This window comes from Pongo abelii, chromosome 9 (assembly GCF_028885655.2).
Source record: "Pongo abelii isolate AG06213 chromosome 9, NHGRI_mPonAbe1-v2.0_pri, whole genome shotgun sequence".
NCBI classification, from domain to species: Eukaryota; Metazoa; Chordata; class Mammalia; order Primates; family Hominidae; genus Pongo; species Pongo abelii.
Window position 1 is genome coordinate 68708303 of NC_071994.2, and position 15594 is coordinate 68723896.

At 41.2% G+C, this 15594-nt stretch overlaps 1 protein-coding gene across 19 annotated transcripts in view; it reads left to right on the forward strand.

Moving 5' to 3' along the window:
• Positions 1-939: 939 nt before the first annotated feature.
• Positions 940-15594, forward strand: part of STK33 (serine/threonine kinase 33) — a 224258-nt gene continuing 209603 nt past the window's right edge. For 4 of the 19 annotated variants that reach the window (XM_054524720.1, XM_054524724.1, XM_054524723.1 and 1 more), the window contains exon 1: positions 1212-1452. The gene's annotated coding sequence lies outside the window, so the exon portion shown is untranslated. Of the gene's footprint in view, positions 1112-1161; positions 1453-5815; positions 5970-15594 lie in introns of those variants that run through there. The other 15 variants (XM_054524735.1, XM_054524731.1, XM_024255223.2 and 12 more) reach the window with 10 other exon arrangements.

Genomic DNA, 15594 nt, shown 5'->3' on the forward strand with positions numbered 1-15594 from the left:
TTTAATCTCCTAGAGCCTAGTACCTAGTAGGACGTCATTATATGGTAGGTTTCTTGCAGCCCTTTGGTGGCCAGGTAGTTTTTAATTTTGTAGAGATGGGGGCCTCCCAGTGTTACCCAGGCTGGTCTTGAACTTCTGGGTTCTAGCAATCCTCCTGCCTTGGCCTCCCAAAGTGCTGAGATTATCGGTGTGAGCCACTGCGCCCGGCCTAGTCCAGTGGTTTGAAGTTTGAAGTTACCAGTCACCCATTATGACCATTTTGAGTTTTTTGATGAAAAGGACTGGATGAATTAGTTGCCAAATGTAGCCTCCCCCCAAGCAATACAATGAATCCACCTGTCCTATCAAGTTACTGGCTACCAATCAGTCTAATTTTAGAGAACATCTGCCTCAAATAATTAGGCTAGTATTAGGAGAGTTGAATTTCTTCCCCACACTGCTAGAGAGTAGGACCCAGGACCACAAAAGCCATTCCTAGTTCAGCAGTAAATACATTAGCATACAGCTGGACCCTCTGTTGCATGGGGCAGGCATTCAGATGGTTTTCATAGGTTTGTAGCTAAAACATATCCCTGAGAATCGTCATTTGATCTGTCAAGAGTCTTCTCAGCCCCTGCGTGGGGACAAACACCCTCCCCCCAGCATTTTCCCGTTTTCTTTAGGCCAGCTCCCCACCCACTGCAGTTCAAGGCTTGCAGCCCTAGCTCCAACTAGCTGGGGGTTGAAGGGCTTGACTCCGAGTGAGAATCAATCACCTCAGTACCGTGATATTCCTGCTACAAAGCTTTATTTTACGTAACATGTGGCTGCTCCTCCGTGCCCCAGACGGGGTTTTAGGTCCTTCTCTAAGGGGAGCTGCCCTTGGGCGCGCCTGGGTCTGCACCCGGGGCACGTGGGCGCCGTTGTGCAGCCGGCACCTCCGGGCCAACCCCGCGGCTTGGAGAAGGGGCTTTGCACCCTCCGCCGCTCTTTGTCCCTGCGCGGCCCCCGTCCACCGCCCTGCGGCTGCTCTGCGGGCTGTAAAGTTTCTCCCGGTGCAGAATTCCGGGCTCAGCGACAGCCTGCGCCGAGTGTGAGCACCTGTCGGAGACCCGCCCGTCCGCCGGCCGCGGTGAGTGGTCCCTGGAGTCACTGGCTCAGGGCGGGCCCACGGGATGGGGCGGGTGGCCCGGGGCGCAGCCGGCCCAGGCCGTTGCTATGGCAACGCGGTGGAAAAAAACGGGCCTCTGGGTATCTCGCTGCCGGTCGGCTGGCGACCCCCCAGCGGAGGGACCGGGCCGAGCCCGCGGACCCCTCCGAGTGTCTCCTGGGGCCCAGCCGTTGGGACCCCATTTCCCCCGGGTCCGGTATTTGGGGTGGTCTCAGTCTGCCCCGGTTCATCTCCGCCGTCTCACCTCCACCCCATCTTGGGACGTGAAACTTTTTGAAAGTTTAAAGCGAACTTACTGTGGGGTAAGTGTGTGGGAAACATCCTTAGAAGTTCTGAAGTTGTGTTTCTTTTTTTTAATCTGCTAGAGCCTGGTACCTAGTGGGACCTCATTATATGGTAGGCTTCCTGTTGCCCTTAAGATAGTCTTGCACCTAGAGGATGCACGTAGGAGGTGATAGGATGACATAAAGCAGCCCCGTACTGGCTCTGTGGACAGGTAATTTAAGCACTCTCCCTCAGCTTCCTAAATGTAGATTATAATTTCTCACAAGGTCGTGGGTTTCAGTGAACCTATATGTGAAGCTGTTTTGTGAACAGTACACGTAAAAAGCACTTGAGCGTTAGTTGTAAGGGATATTTGCATGCTAAAAATGGTCTAGTGCTCCCTGTCCCATATCACCAGCTAAGGAGGACCTTCTTTTTTGTCTGATCACCAAATTACTCCAATATCCAACCAGAAAATAGGATGGTCCTGCCTTGGAAGAGGGCTCTGTGAATGGAAAGGAACATCAAGTTTTGAACCCAAACTCTTTCCTTGTTCTCCAGGCCCAGGCTTTTAGACTGTGATGGATATGCAGATATATCGCACATTTAAATTTTTAGCTCGTGTAAATCTCTGTTGCTATCTCTATGGGTCATACCAACCTCTATCTAGTTTGCAAATCAGAAATCTTGGCCTCATCCTTGACACCTCGCACTTTCTTCCTTTCATATGCAAACAATCATCAAGTTCTATTCATTTTATCTTCAAACCAAATCTCAAATCCATTTGAGTATCTCTGTCTCTGCTACTATCACCCTAGACCAATCTACCATGATCTGTTGTCCAGTAGTAGCCTCTTAACTAATCTAAAGGTATTTATCCTTTCCTTTCAATATTCCCATCCATTCTTTGCCCTGCAGCAGTAGTGTTTTAACAACTAAAATTTGATTATGCTACCCCCCGCCCACCTCCTCTAGCTCAAAATCCATCGTGGCTTCTCATTATTCTTAGAATAAAGACAAAACTCTTAATGTGGCCTAAAAGTTGGGTGACCATGTACATGACCATCCAGACCAAGATACTTTTGAGAGTTCGAGGCTGCAGTGAACTTGCCACTGCATTCCAGCCTGGGCAATGGAGTGAGACCCTGTCTCAAAAAAAAACAAAAACAAAAACAAAAACAAAAAACCTGACCAACATGGTGAAACCCTGTGTCTACTAAAAAATACAAAAATTAGTCTGGGCACGGTGGGTCACACCGGTAATCCCAGCACTTTGGGAGGCCAAGGCGGGCAGATCACAAGGTCAGGAGTTAGAGACCAGCCTGACCAACATGGTGAAACCCTGTCTCTACTAAAAAAAAAAAAAAATACAAAAATTAGCTGGATGTGGAGGCGTGGGCCTGTAATCCCAGCTTCTCAGGAGGCTGAGGCAGGAGAATTGCTTGAACCCGGGAGGCAGAGGTTGCAGTGAGCCGAGATCACACCACTGCACTCCAGCCTGGGCGACAGAGCAAGACTTCATCTCAAAAAAAAAAAAGAATGTTACTATTTATACCAGGACAAAAGGTCTAACCTGGCTCTCTGTCAGGCAAACTGAGGCAAATGGTTATTCTACATTGGCTTATTTTCAGACTTTGGTGCCATTTTCCCTCCTACTACAGGGCTGTTGCATATGATAGTCTCCCTGCCAGATGTGCTCTTCCCTCTTCTCTTCTTAACATAGGTTCTTCTGACACCAGTGATTTCTCCTTAGTAGCACTTAATCACAATTGCAATTTAAAATTTGTCTGTGTAAATACTTGAATGATAAACATTTTCCTGTCATTAAACAGTCTCTGAAAAGATCACATGGTGGTTAGGAGCACAGGCAGACGGCTTAGATCTGAATCCCAGCTCTGTCACAATTCCTTATCTGAAAACTTATGATGCTAGTTGTGTTTTAAAATTTAGAATTTTCACTTTATAGAAAGATGACATGGTGTAGACACTGTATCATGTCTAGTGGGGTCTGGGGCAGCGCTTTGTAATCAAACATATTAACTTTTCTTCAGTAAAATGAATTCGCTCTAAGTAGGATAGAGACAGTACATTGTTTCATTGTCAGTTTAGGTCAGGTTTTCCAAATGAGTTTGCCATAAGTTTATGAAAACACTTGACTCTTGTTGGAGGCCTAGGTGGGAGGATCGCTTGAGGCTAAGAGTTTGAGACCAGCTTGGGCAGCATAATAAGACCAATCTCTAAAAAATTTTAAAAAAATTATCCAGGTGTGGTGGTGTACAGATGGTCCCAGCTACTCAGAAGGCTGAGGTGGGAGGATCTCTTGAGCCCCAGAACAAACCCCAGGCTGCAGTGAGCTGTGATTGCACCACTGCAGTCCAGTCTGGGTGGCAGAGTGAGACCCTGTCTCTGAAAAAAGGCGGGGGGGGAAAAAAAGAAAACACTTGATTTTCTAAGATTTTTGGGTTTTAGAATTTCAGATGAGGATATGTGATTCTGCTTTAGTGTAGCCTTGAGCCAGTCATTTAACTCCTCTGGCCTCAGATTCCTCAACTGTAAAATGGAGATAATACTAGCACCTGCCTATGTCACAGGCTCCACGTCATGCTGTTTTGAGAAGTAAACGAGTTAGTGCATGTTAACTGTGTAGAACAGGGAATGGTCCTTCATCAGTACTATAAAAGGGTCAGTTCTCATATCATTTTTATTAGCTCTGTAATAACCCACACTATGGATGAAACATAATTTATTTGCAATTTACTTATTGTTGAATATTTAGACCTCAGGTACAAAATGTAGTAATGGATGTCTTTACACTTAAATCTTTTTGCTGCATTTTTGATTACCTAAGATCAGTTCCTAGGCTGGGCATGGGGACCCATGCATGTAAAATCAGCACTTTTGGAGTCTGAGGTGGGAGGATCACTTGAGGCCAGGAGTTTGAGACCAGTCTGGGCAACATAGCAAGATCCTGTCTCTAAAAAATAAAAGATAAAAAAATTAGCCAGGTGTGGTGGCATGTACCTGTAGCCAGTCCCTAATGCTCAGGAGGCTGAGGTGGGAGGATCTCTTTGACCCAGGAGTTTGAGGCTGCAGTGAACTTGCCACTGCATTCCAGCCTGGGCAATGGAGTAAGACCCTGTCTCAAAAACAAACAAACAAACAAACAAACAAAAAAACAGTTCCCAAAAATGAAATTATAGGGAGGTCAAAGGGCAGGAACATTGTGAATGCTCTCAAAACATCGAAACATTGCCATACTGTTTTTCAGAAAGATTATGCCAGTTTACATTGCCACCATCAGTTTTATGACACCCATATTAGCATTATTATTTTAAAAACTTTGCTAATTTCACAGATAAAAATGACACCTCCTTATTTTAACTCACATCTGTCATTATTAATATGTTTTAAGTGAAATCTTATTATTAGCTATTAGTAAAAGCTTTTTGATGGTTTTTGTATTGGAATCTTAGTTTTTCTTACCAATTGTTTGTTTGATTTTTATCTTCCCCAGCCCAGGCAGGAGCCAGTATGCTGGGCTTTGGCTGGAATTAGTTGAATAAGTTATCCCTGGAGCCTGGGATGAGTTGTTACTTGCCTGCAGGCTACAGGGCAAGGTAGAAAACTGTTTCAGAGGCTGTTTCTTGGGGGAAAATCTGGAATGAAGACTGGGCTGATTGCTTGTTTATCTGAACTTTGAGTCAAACAGGGCTTGGAAGAAAGAGAGGATCCATGTAGGAGGCAAAGACCAAGACAGACAAGGAAAGGCAGAGTAATTTTCTTTTTCTTTTTTTTTTAAATTTTATTATTATTATACTTTAAGTTTTAGGGTACATGTGCACAACGTGCAGGTTTGTTACATATGTATACGTGTGCCATGTTGGTGTGCTGCACCCGTTAACTCGTCATTTAGCATTAGGCATATCTCCTAATGCTATCCCTTCCCCCTCCCCCCACCCCACAACAGTCCCCAGTGTGTGATGTTCCCCTTCCTGTGTCCATGTGTTCTCATTGTTCAATTCCCACCTATGAGTGAGAACATGCGGCGTTTGGTTTTTTGTCCTTGCGATAGTTTGCTGAGAATGATGGTTTCCAGTTTCATCCATGTCCCTACAAAGGTAATTTTCAAAGCTGGAGGAGAGAAGCCGCAACCTCTTTTTTTGCAGAGACATTGCAGTTTCCTGTATGGAGGATGAGGGAATGCTGGGGGCACTGTCTTGGCCATACACTGAACCATGTGAACTCTTGTTATAGTGAGGGTATTAACCCTTTGTCATTTGGGGCATCTTCCCCACAACTGCCCTTTCATTTATGATGGCTTATGATTTATAGAAATTAAAACAATTTTATGTTGTCTGCCTGTTAATCTTTTCCTTTATGATCCATTGCTTTTATGCTTAGAAAGTCCTTCCCATGAAGAGACCAGCTACCTATCTGCATTTTCTTTAAAAATGTTATTTCGTAATGTCAGCAAATCAAGAGGTAAAGAAAATAAGTACAAGAAAGCTGAGTAGTGTGATGTCCAATAAAAAACCTAAAAGAGGATGATACAAAGGTGGGTACTCGTGTCTTCTTCATGTGTCCTTGAATCAAGGAGCAGAAAAGAGCTTATACTGCTGTAAGGGAGATTTAGGAAGGCTGTTTCTGACAGTTGTTTGAACTGGTGGCTGTTTCAACCATTGACTTATCTGTCACACATTGTAGAAGCTTATCCTTAGAGACTTACAGAAGAAGTATCCTTCTGAAAGAGAAGATGTGTTCTCTGGAGCTATTTTCTACTTTTATTCATCTGATGATACTATGTAGTACTTCAAACACCTATAGTTGTTAAATACTGAGAAATAACTTCCCTGTTTTTAAAAAGAGGCTTACAAAATGGAAAATGCAATATAAAATTAATTGCTGACTTTTTTGGCATTGTTAAATTGGTATGCCTTAAGATGCGATTCAGAAAGAATTTCCTTTCCTGCTGAACTCCAGTATATATGAGTGAGGCTAATTGTGTTTTGTTTGGATTTATCTTAGAGCTCTAGAATGTGAAGAATGGACATCTTATTTTTAAGCTTTAATATATATTTTCTTAGTTTATTAACTAAAATAAATTGTAGAGTGCATAAGAAATTACTAACCTCACAAATCCCACAGTTTTATTGACTTGAAGTTGTTTTATTTAAAAAAATTTACAAGGTGAGCGGCAGTAATTTTAATAATTAGAATGTCCTTTCTACATATAATGGACTAATTATCTTTCTTAACCATTGACTTGTCAGTTAAGTTCAATAAGGATGTGGTATTACATTAGAAATAAATTAGGAAAAAACAATTTTCTATTGATAAAGATAAGTTCACTTAGGAATACTATTATTGATCCTTATTTTTGATAAAGTTATTTAGTAAACAATATTGACTATTGTAAACATTCATTCAATAAATATTTATGGGGTGCTGATCATATGCCAGACACAGTTCTAGAATATTGTATTATATGTTTACTTTTATACTGTATGTGTAAAAAGTTTGCTTGTGATTCAGTATTCTTAACATGAGCTGATGATTATTTGGAAAAACTGGCCATTTGGACTCACACATATTAATTCAGAGACTCATAAAAAAGCCTGAAGTAAAATGTTCATGCAGTCTCCAAGGTTGAGATGTTGGTTATTGAAAGTTCTACTCTGTTACTTTGTCATTATCATGGTGGAATGCTTGTCTACCACAGAGCTCACTGGGAGAAAATCCATTTACCATTTACCAAAGGCAGTGCATCTGAGGCTCAGGTTCTTAGACTTGAATTCTTTCAAGTTTGTTTGCTGCTAGCAAATCTAACATCGAGGCTCTTATATCTGCTCTAAGGAGCTCAGCTTCCAAACAGCTGAAATATTGGGAAGAAAGCAAATATTTATCCTTGGATATTTTTCATGGAAATCCAATTAATTTTCCTCTCAATATTCTTTATTTTGGTTTTCAGTTTATGGCAATAAAATTCAATATTTTTTATATTTGTTGTTATAAAAGTAAACACCAATATCCAGCAGTGATTTTCAAGTTAACTTCTTTATTGCTTTTCTGTCATATCTCTTTGATGGTACATATAATATGTAAACTTGGCTCCTTTTTATAGTTGCACCTCACTTTTTTTATTGAGATATAATTTACATACCATAAAATTCACGCTTTTAAAGTGCACACTAGTTAAATAGTAGTGACACTAGCAATCATAACTACTATTTAATTCCAGAACATTTTTATCACCCTCAAGAAGAATCCTCACATCCAATAGCAGTCATGCCTTGTTCTCCCTTTCCCTGACCCACTGGCAAACATCAGTCTTTCTCTTTCTGTAGATTTGCCTGTTATGGAAATTTTATATAAATGGAATTATACAATATGTGGCCTTTGCATCTGACTTCTTTCACTTAGCATGATGTTTTCAAAGTTCATTTCTGTTGTAGTATGTATCAGTACTTTATTCCTTTTTATGACCAAATAGAATTCCATTGTATGGTACCTTTCATGTATCCATTCATCAGTTGATGACCATTTGGGTTATTTTCATTTTTTTTGGTATTTTGAATAATACTACTATGAATATTCATGTACAAGTTTTTGTGTGAACATATATTATCAGTTCTCCTGGATTCTCTAGGAGTGGAGTTGGTGATCATATGGTAACTCTGTGTTTAACTTTTTGAGGAACTGTCGAACTGTTTTCCAAAGTGGCTACCATTTTGCATTCCCAACAGCAATGTGTGAGGGTTCTCATTTCTCCATAGTTTCACTAGAACTTGTTACTGTCTTTTTGAGTATAGCCATCCTAGTATTTGTGAAGTGGTATCTCATTATGGTTTTGATTTACATTTTCCTGATAACTAATGATGTTAGGATCTTTTCATGTGTTAATGTGAAGATATGCAATTTGTATATCTTCTTTGGAGAAATACCTATTCAAATATTTTGTCTGTTTTTAATTTGGGTTGTCTTTTTCTTGTTCAGTTGTAAGAGTTCTTTATGTAGTCCGGATATTAGACTCTTCTCAGATATTTGATTTGCAAATATTTTCTTCCATTTTGTACATTGTCTTTTTACCTCCTTGGTAGTGTTCCTTGAAGCACAAAAATTTTTAATTTTATGAAGTCCAATATATTTTTTCTTTGGTTTATGTGCCATATCTAAAATACACTGTTGCCTAATACAAGGTCATAAAGATTTACCCCTATGTTTTCTTCTAAAAGTTCTGTAATTTTAGCTCTTATATTTAGATTCTGGATCCATTTCGAGTTAATTTTTGTTTATGATTTGAAGTAGATGTCCAGATTCATTATTTTATGTGTACCTATTCAGTTATCCTAACTGTTTGTTGTACACTTCATTTCACTTGTTAAAGTCAACTAGTCAGGCATGTTTTGGGGAGACCAAATTTGGCTGATTCTTTGTCACCCCAGTTATATGCCACCATCCTACACAGAGGACATTCCAGGCAAAGAAACATTCCATATTGCTAACAGGACTTTGGCTCCAAATTTCCATCTAGGGATATAATTTGGTGAATCAGTGCTATGGATTGAATGTTTGTGTTCCCTCAGAATTCATATGTTGAGGTCTAAATCCCCAGTGTGATGGTATTTTAGGGCATTTGAAAGGTAATTAGGTCATGAGGGTAGAGCCCTCATGAATGGTACTGGTGACCTTATAAGGGAATGGAAAGATGAGACTGCTCTCTGTTCTCCACCATGAGAGGACAGAGTAGGAAGATGGCCGTCTGCAAACTAGGAAGAGTACCCCCACCAAGCATCAGATTTGCTGGTGTCCTGGTCTTGGACTTCTCAGCCTCCAGAACTGTGAGAAATAAATGTTTGTTGTTTAAGCCACCCAGTCTCTGGTATTCTGTTAGAGCAGCCTGAACTAAGATAATTGGCCTATTGAGGATGTAAGTGTCAAGGCTGCTTCCCTGTCTAATCTCACTTAAGGCCTCTAAGTAGACCCATATGGGTGCCCCTTTGCCATCTTTTTTTCAGGATGGTAACCTGATTCCCACTTGACCCCTTAGGGAAAGGGAAAAGCAAAGGAAGGATTGCCCTCTCCCAAGAAGAGGCCTTAAGATTTTCCTTACAGCCTCATGGGAGAAACAGGAAGGGCCATGTGAACCTTTCCACAAAGAAAAGATGATCTTCAAGGGAAGAACTTTTTATCTTTTTTTTTTACCTTCCATTGAAAACTCCTTCCTCTGGAATTGTGATCCACTTGAGCTGTGGCTTGTTCAGAACTCCTTTTCTTGGAGTGGAATGATAGGGAGGTGTGCCTTGTGTTCTTCCCAGAGGTTCAAGCGTGCAGTGTGGAAAAGCTTAGGATTGGTGAGCTCAGGCTCACCTGGGTTCAAATTTTGGTCCTGCATTTCTAGCTTTGGTTCCTTTTTCTATAAAATGGGGCTTATAATTACAATTTCCCAGAATTCTGAAAAGCAAATGTCATAGGTAAAGTGCCTAACAAATATGTAGCCCTTCAATAAACACTGGTTTCCCATCCCATTGAAAAATGTTTTCAAATTTTCTAATAAATTTGTATAAATACAATTAAAAAAACTCCATAGAGTCTTAGAGTTGGGAGGGATCTTCATACTTGATGTCATAAATAATACTTTGCTGAATCTGTTATAGCTCTTTTCATGTTTGTTCACTTAATATTGTTTTTGTTGATCACCTACCGTGCATCAGACACCATTCTGTCTGTCACAAATTACTGAGGGAGAGATGCCAGATACACATGACACAGGCTGGCATGCGGTTGCCACTGCACTCATCCTCACTTCCCTCATTTGAGTCATTCACTTACTAAATTATGAGCCAGATGCTATGCTAGGTTTTTGGGATACAAAGATAAAAAGATATACTCCATGTCAAGTTCATAATCCATTGTGGAGGGAAACAAGCCAAGGATTTTTTTTTTTTTTTTTTTTTTTAGACAGAATCTTGCTGTCACCCAGGCTGGAGTGCAGTGGTGTGATCTCGGCTCACTGCAACCTCCACCTCCCAGATTCAAGTGATTCTGCTGCCTCAGCCTCCCGAGTACTGCCTCAGCCTCCCGAGTAACTGGGATTACAGGTGCTCACCACCATGCCCAGCTAATTTTTGTAGCTTTAGTAGAGATGGGTTTCACGATGTTGGCCAGGCTGGTCTCAAACTCCTGACCTCAAGTGATCCACCCATCTCGGCCTCCCAAAGTGCTGGGATTACAGGTGTGAGCCACTGTGCCCAGCCCAAGCCAAGAAATTATAATCCCCTGAGGCAGGTGCTATAACAGACATTGGTTGGTGTGAAGGGAGATGGAGGAGAGCACTTCTGTGCCTGCTTGGGGGAAGTCAGGGAGGGATGAGCAAAAGGGAAGAGGAAGCTGAGGCAGAAGGAGCAGCAGACTCAAAGGCCTAGAGGTGGAAAAGCATGTAAGTCTTAGAGGAAGTTGATTTCTAGAAGAATAATGGCAGACAATGACTGGATAGGCTAGCATGCCATTTTACAAAGAGCCTGTTATGCCAGGTTGGGATTTGAAGTCAGGTTTTTTTTTTTTTTCCCGAGACAGGGTCTGGCTCTGTTGCCCAGGCTAGAGTGGAGTGGCACGATCTTGGCTCACTGTAGCCTTTGCCACCTGGGCTAAAGCCATCCTCCCATCTCAGCCTCCTGAGTAGCTGGGAGCACAGGCATGCACTGCCACGCCTGGCTAAATTTTTTGTTTTTTGAGGTGGAGTTTTGCTCTTGTTGCCCAGGCTGGAGTGCAATGGCACAGTCTTGGCTCACTGCAAACTCCACCTCCCGGGTTCAAGCGATTCTCATGTCTCAGCCTCCCAAGTAGCTGGGATAATAGGTGTGTGCCACCACACCTGGCTAATTTTGTATTTTTAGTAGAGACAAGGTTTTACCATGTTGGTCAGGCTGGTCTCGAACTCCTGACCTCAAGTGATCTGCCCGCCTTGGCCTCCCAAAGTGCTGGGATTACAGGTGTGAGCCACTGCACCTGGTGCTAATTTTTAATTTTTGTATTTTTTGTAGAGACAGGGTTTTTGCCATGTTGCTGAGGCTGGTCTTGAACTCCTGGGCTCAAGCAATCTGCCTGCCTCAGCCTCCCAAAGTGCTTGGATTACAGGCGTGAGCCACCAAGCCCTGCTTGAGGTCCATTTTGTTGGATAAGACAGAAACACTATTTGTACTTAATTAACATCTGTCTTGGACTTGCTCTTCTTCTCTGGCTAGCTTAAAAAAATCATTTTTGGCTGGGCGCGGTGGCTCACGCCTGTGATCCCAACACTTTGGGAGGCTGAGGTGGGTGGATCACCTGAAGTCAGGAGTTCGAGACCAGCCTGGCCAACATGGGGAAACCGTATCTCTACTAAAAATACAAAAATTAGCCGGGTGTGGTAGTGGGCGCCTGTAGTCCCAGCTACTCAGGAGGCTGAGGCAGGAGAATTGCTTGAACCTGGGAGGCAGAGGTTGCAGTGAGCCGAGATTGCGCCACTGCACTCCAGCCTGGGTGACAGAGTAAGACTCTGTCTCAAAAAGAAAAGAAAAAAAAAAAAAAGACTGGGCGCAGTGGCTCATGCCTGTAATCCCAGCATTTTGAGAGGCCAGAGGTCAGGAGTTTGAGACCAGCCTGGCCAACATGGTGAAACCTCATCCCTACTAAAAATACAAAAATTGGCAGAGCCTGGTGGTGCATGCCTGTAATCCCAGCTCCTTGGGAGGCTGAGGCAGGAGAATCGCTTGAACCCTGGAGGTGGGGGTTGCAGTCAGCTGAGATCGCACCACTGCACTCCAGCCTGGGTGACAGTGATACTCCATCTCAAAAAAAAAAAAAAAAAAATCATTTTCTTTGTCTTTTGTCTGTAGCATTTTCTCTAAAAATCTGCTATTTTGGGCTTTTGCCTTCCTCATTGTCTTCATATAGCATCCTGCCTAGATTAACTGCCTGTTTACCTTAGGGCTATGACCTTTCACTTCATGGAGAGCTCCCTCTGTGGCTGTATGCTTTGTCTGAAAGGGTCTATCTCCTGTTTGCCCTGGCACTTGGTAACAGGAAAGACCTTTCCTATTGGATGGCTGAGACCTAGTAGAGAGAGAGCTGTTGGAGAAGGGCCAGGTATAAGGGGGAAGGTGCCTAAACCAGAGGTTTATCCTCTGGTGCTGCTGATGTTGGCATTATCATAGTCTTGCTCTGATCATCGCCCATAGTCTCTCACTGATTGGCCTTGCTCCAAGGCTGTGTCTCTCAGGCCTCTCTTGCCCTGCCTTATTTGTGGTATTAGTAACTGAGAGTTGAGGAGTGGCCCAGCAGCTCAGGAGTTCTAGTCTTGTTGAGCAGCCATCCTTAATGTATCCAGTTACAGTATTCATTCTCTCAAGACACAGCCCAAGCTGGCACTTCAGACATGAAGGAATATGTATGAAGTTCCAGAGGTCACTTATGTAGGACTTTGTTCTGGAATCCTCCCTACATTATGAATCATTGAAGGACCCAGCCTTGAAAGAAGATTGGTTAGAGATGGGAAGGGAGGGTATGATAGCTGTTTGCAAGTATTTGAAGAGTTGTTCAAGTACAGCAAAGTCCCAGATTTTGGTCTTAGGTTCTGGCCCTACCATTTACTAGCTTTGTTTTCTTTTTTTTTTTTCATCTAAATTCCTTTCAGCCTAAAATCATTCTGCGATTCAATAAATGTAACAGGCAGTGACTGTACTGATTAGATGTGGATCCTTGAGGCAGATTGAGTGGCAGCATTTTAGCTTTTTGAGCTCAGCCACCAGTGAATTGAAATTGTAATAGCTGTATTCATTATACTCAGAATTGAATGTTATTAATAAGCCATTCCTTAGTCCCATATTATCTCTGTTTTACAGACTGATTTTTTTCAGTAGGATTTCCTTAATTGTCTCAAACATTTCATTCCTAGAATACTTAAAATGTCTGATTGCTATAATCTCCAGAGAAACTAAACAGTCTTAATTACATCTAGTGTTTTTTTATTTTATTTGATTCTTTAGATGAGATTAAGAGTAACTTATTTCAGAGGATATGATTATTCTCTATATAACTATGCTTATTGTAAATTTAGAAAGTTTTGGTCATATTACACCCACATTATCATTATTTCAGATAATTTAGGCTGTGGACTAGCATATAGGGGGGTTAACTTCTTTCAGAATGAATAACTTGATGACACTATTTTTTACCACCCTCCCCGCATCTTTCTTGTCATTGTCTTTGATAGCATTGATTTATATTTTCTGTTCATCTAGTCATTTCCATAGTACATGGCAAGACTTGCTCCCTATGAAGCAGAGGGTTATTTGAGTTTGATCCTTTCCTACATATCTGCTTTCTCATGAGTAATGTTATCAATAATTTGTGGAATTTTACTTTTAGTACTAGATGCCATTTTTTTTTAGTAGAAATATTGGCAAATTGGATTTCACCCAGAAGGTGAAGGGACTGGGATAGTGAAGACCTTTAAATGATATGAAGGACAGGTGAGGGTGTTGGGTTGTAGAAAAGACAACCTCTAGGAGGTATGACCAAGGGGACACATGATCATTTTCTTCATATCTGAAAGGCAGAAACCTGTTAAAGAAGGACTAGGCATATCTGTAAGAATGACATAATTACGTATGACCTGTAAGAAGTTTTATAAGGAGATAATTTTGGCTCATTATGAGGAAAAACATTCTGGTGGTGTCCAATGAAATAAGCTTCTTGAGGAAATTAAGGAACGGGTTCCCTGTCATTGGAAAACTTTAACAATGTCCGTGTCAGCATCCATCCGATCTTCTATGAAAGAAATTTCATGCTGTGCCAGATGTCCTCAGATATCCTTTGTAATGTGTAGATTCTGTGGCTGCTTCACTACTGATGCTATGTTGTGGCCACTTCTCCACTGTAGGGTTTGCTTTGGTGGCTTATATCATTGGTTTTATGTTTCTGAACATACCATAGCCCAGAAGGTTGTGATATGGGTGAAAATTTTAAAAGATAATTAAGAGGATATATACCATGTACATATATACTTATGTGCATACATATTAGATATGATTAGGCTTTGTGTCCCCACCCAAATCTCATCTTGAATTGTAATTCCCATAATCCCCATAATCCCCACGTGTCAAGGGAGAGACCAGGTGGAGGTGATTGAATCATGGTGACAGTTTCCCTGATGCTGTTCTCGTGATACTGAGTGAATTCTCAGGAGATCTGATGGTTTTATAAGCGGCTCTTCCCCTCTTCCTGCCGCCTTGTGAAGAAAGTGCCTGCTTCCCCTTTGCCTTCTGCCATGATTGTAAGTTTCCTGAGGCCTTCCAAGCCATGCTGAACTGTGAGTCAATTAAACCCCTTTCCTTTATAAATTACCCAGTCTTGGGCAGTTCTTTATAGCCTTAGGAAAACAGATTAATAGAACACCTATTTGTTCTGTATAATTGAAAATTACACTTTTTAGTTTTGTCCTTAGTTCCTGTTGTTAAAAAATATCAAGCTATATGCTGTAGAGATCTCTGAGTATCATAAGAAAATGTTTTTTTGTTTATCAAATTGATTTTTTAAAAAAATACAGCTCTGTTAAGTCTTCAAAATAGAGCCAACAAAGAGCTTTTGTGGAAGTAGGAATTAAAATTGGTGATTTTATTGTGAGAGTATTTGAGAAAGACCTATAAATAAAATACTATGGACATTCAATTAGTGTCTTAGATATTTAAGAATAGGAAGTGGGAGCACTATAGTCATTTTGGAAAATTGTGTTTTCAGACTCACTTACTAATTGGATTGTTGAGTGCTGTATTAGTGGTTTCAAATGGCATTACAATTCATTGCAGTTCTGACCTGGGGTAATAGATGTAGAGGTAAAATGAAATCCATCTTCCTGAAGAAGTACTGGTTATATGAAATGATTAAATCTGATTTTAAAATAAAGCATTAAGTGCAAACCGCTAAGAGTTCAAAAAATACAGGTTCCATGAAAGAAGATTTAGTGCATTTAGCTTTTGCTCATTGTGGATGAAATGCCTTTAAACTGATGCAAGTTATCATGCCAGTAAATTAATCACATAGGGGAAGTTACATATCTTCTCTTTGAAATGGACCCATCCTTCATGGACAGAGAGTTCTCTTTCAGGACAGACTTTCTTCTAAGTCTAAGAGGGAGTCTTCTA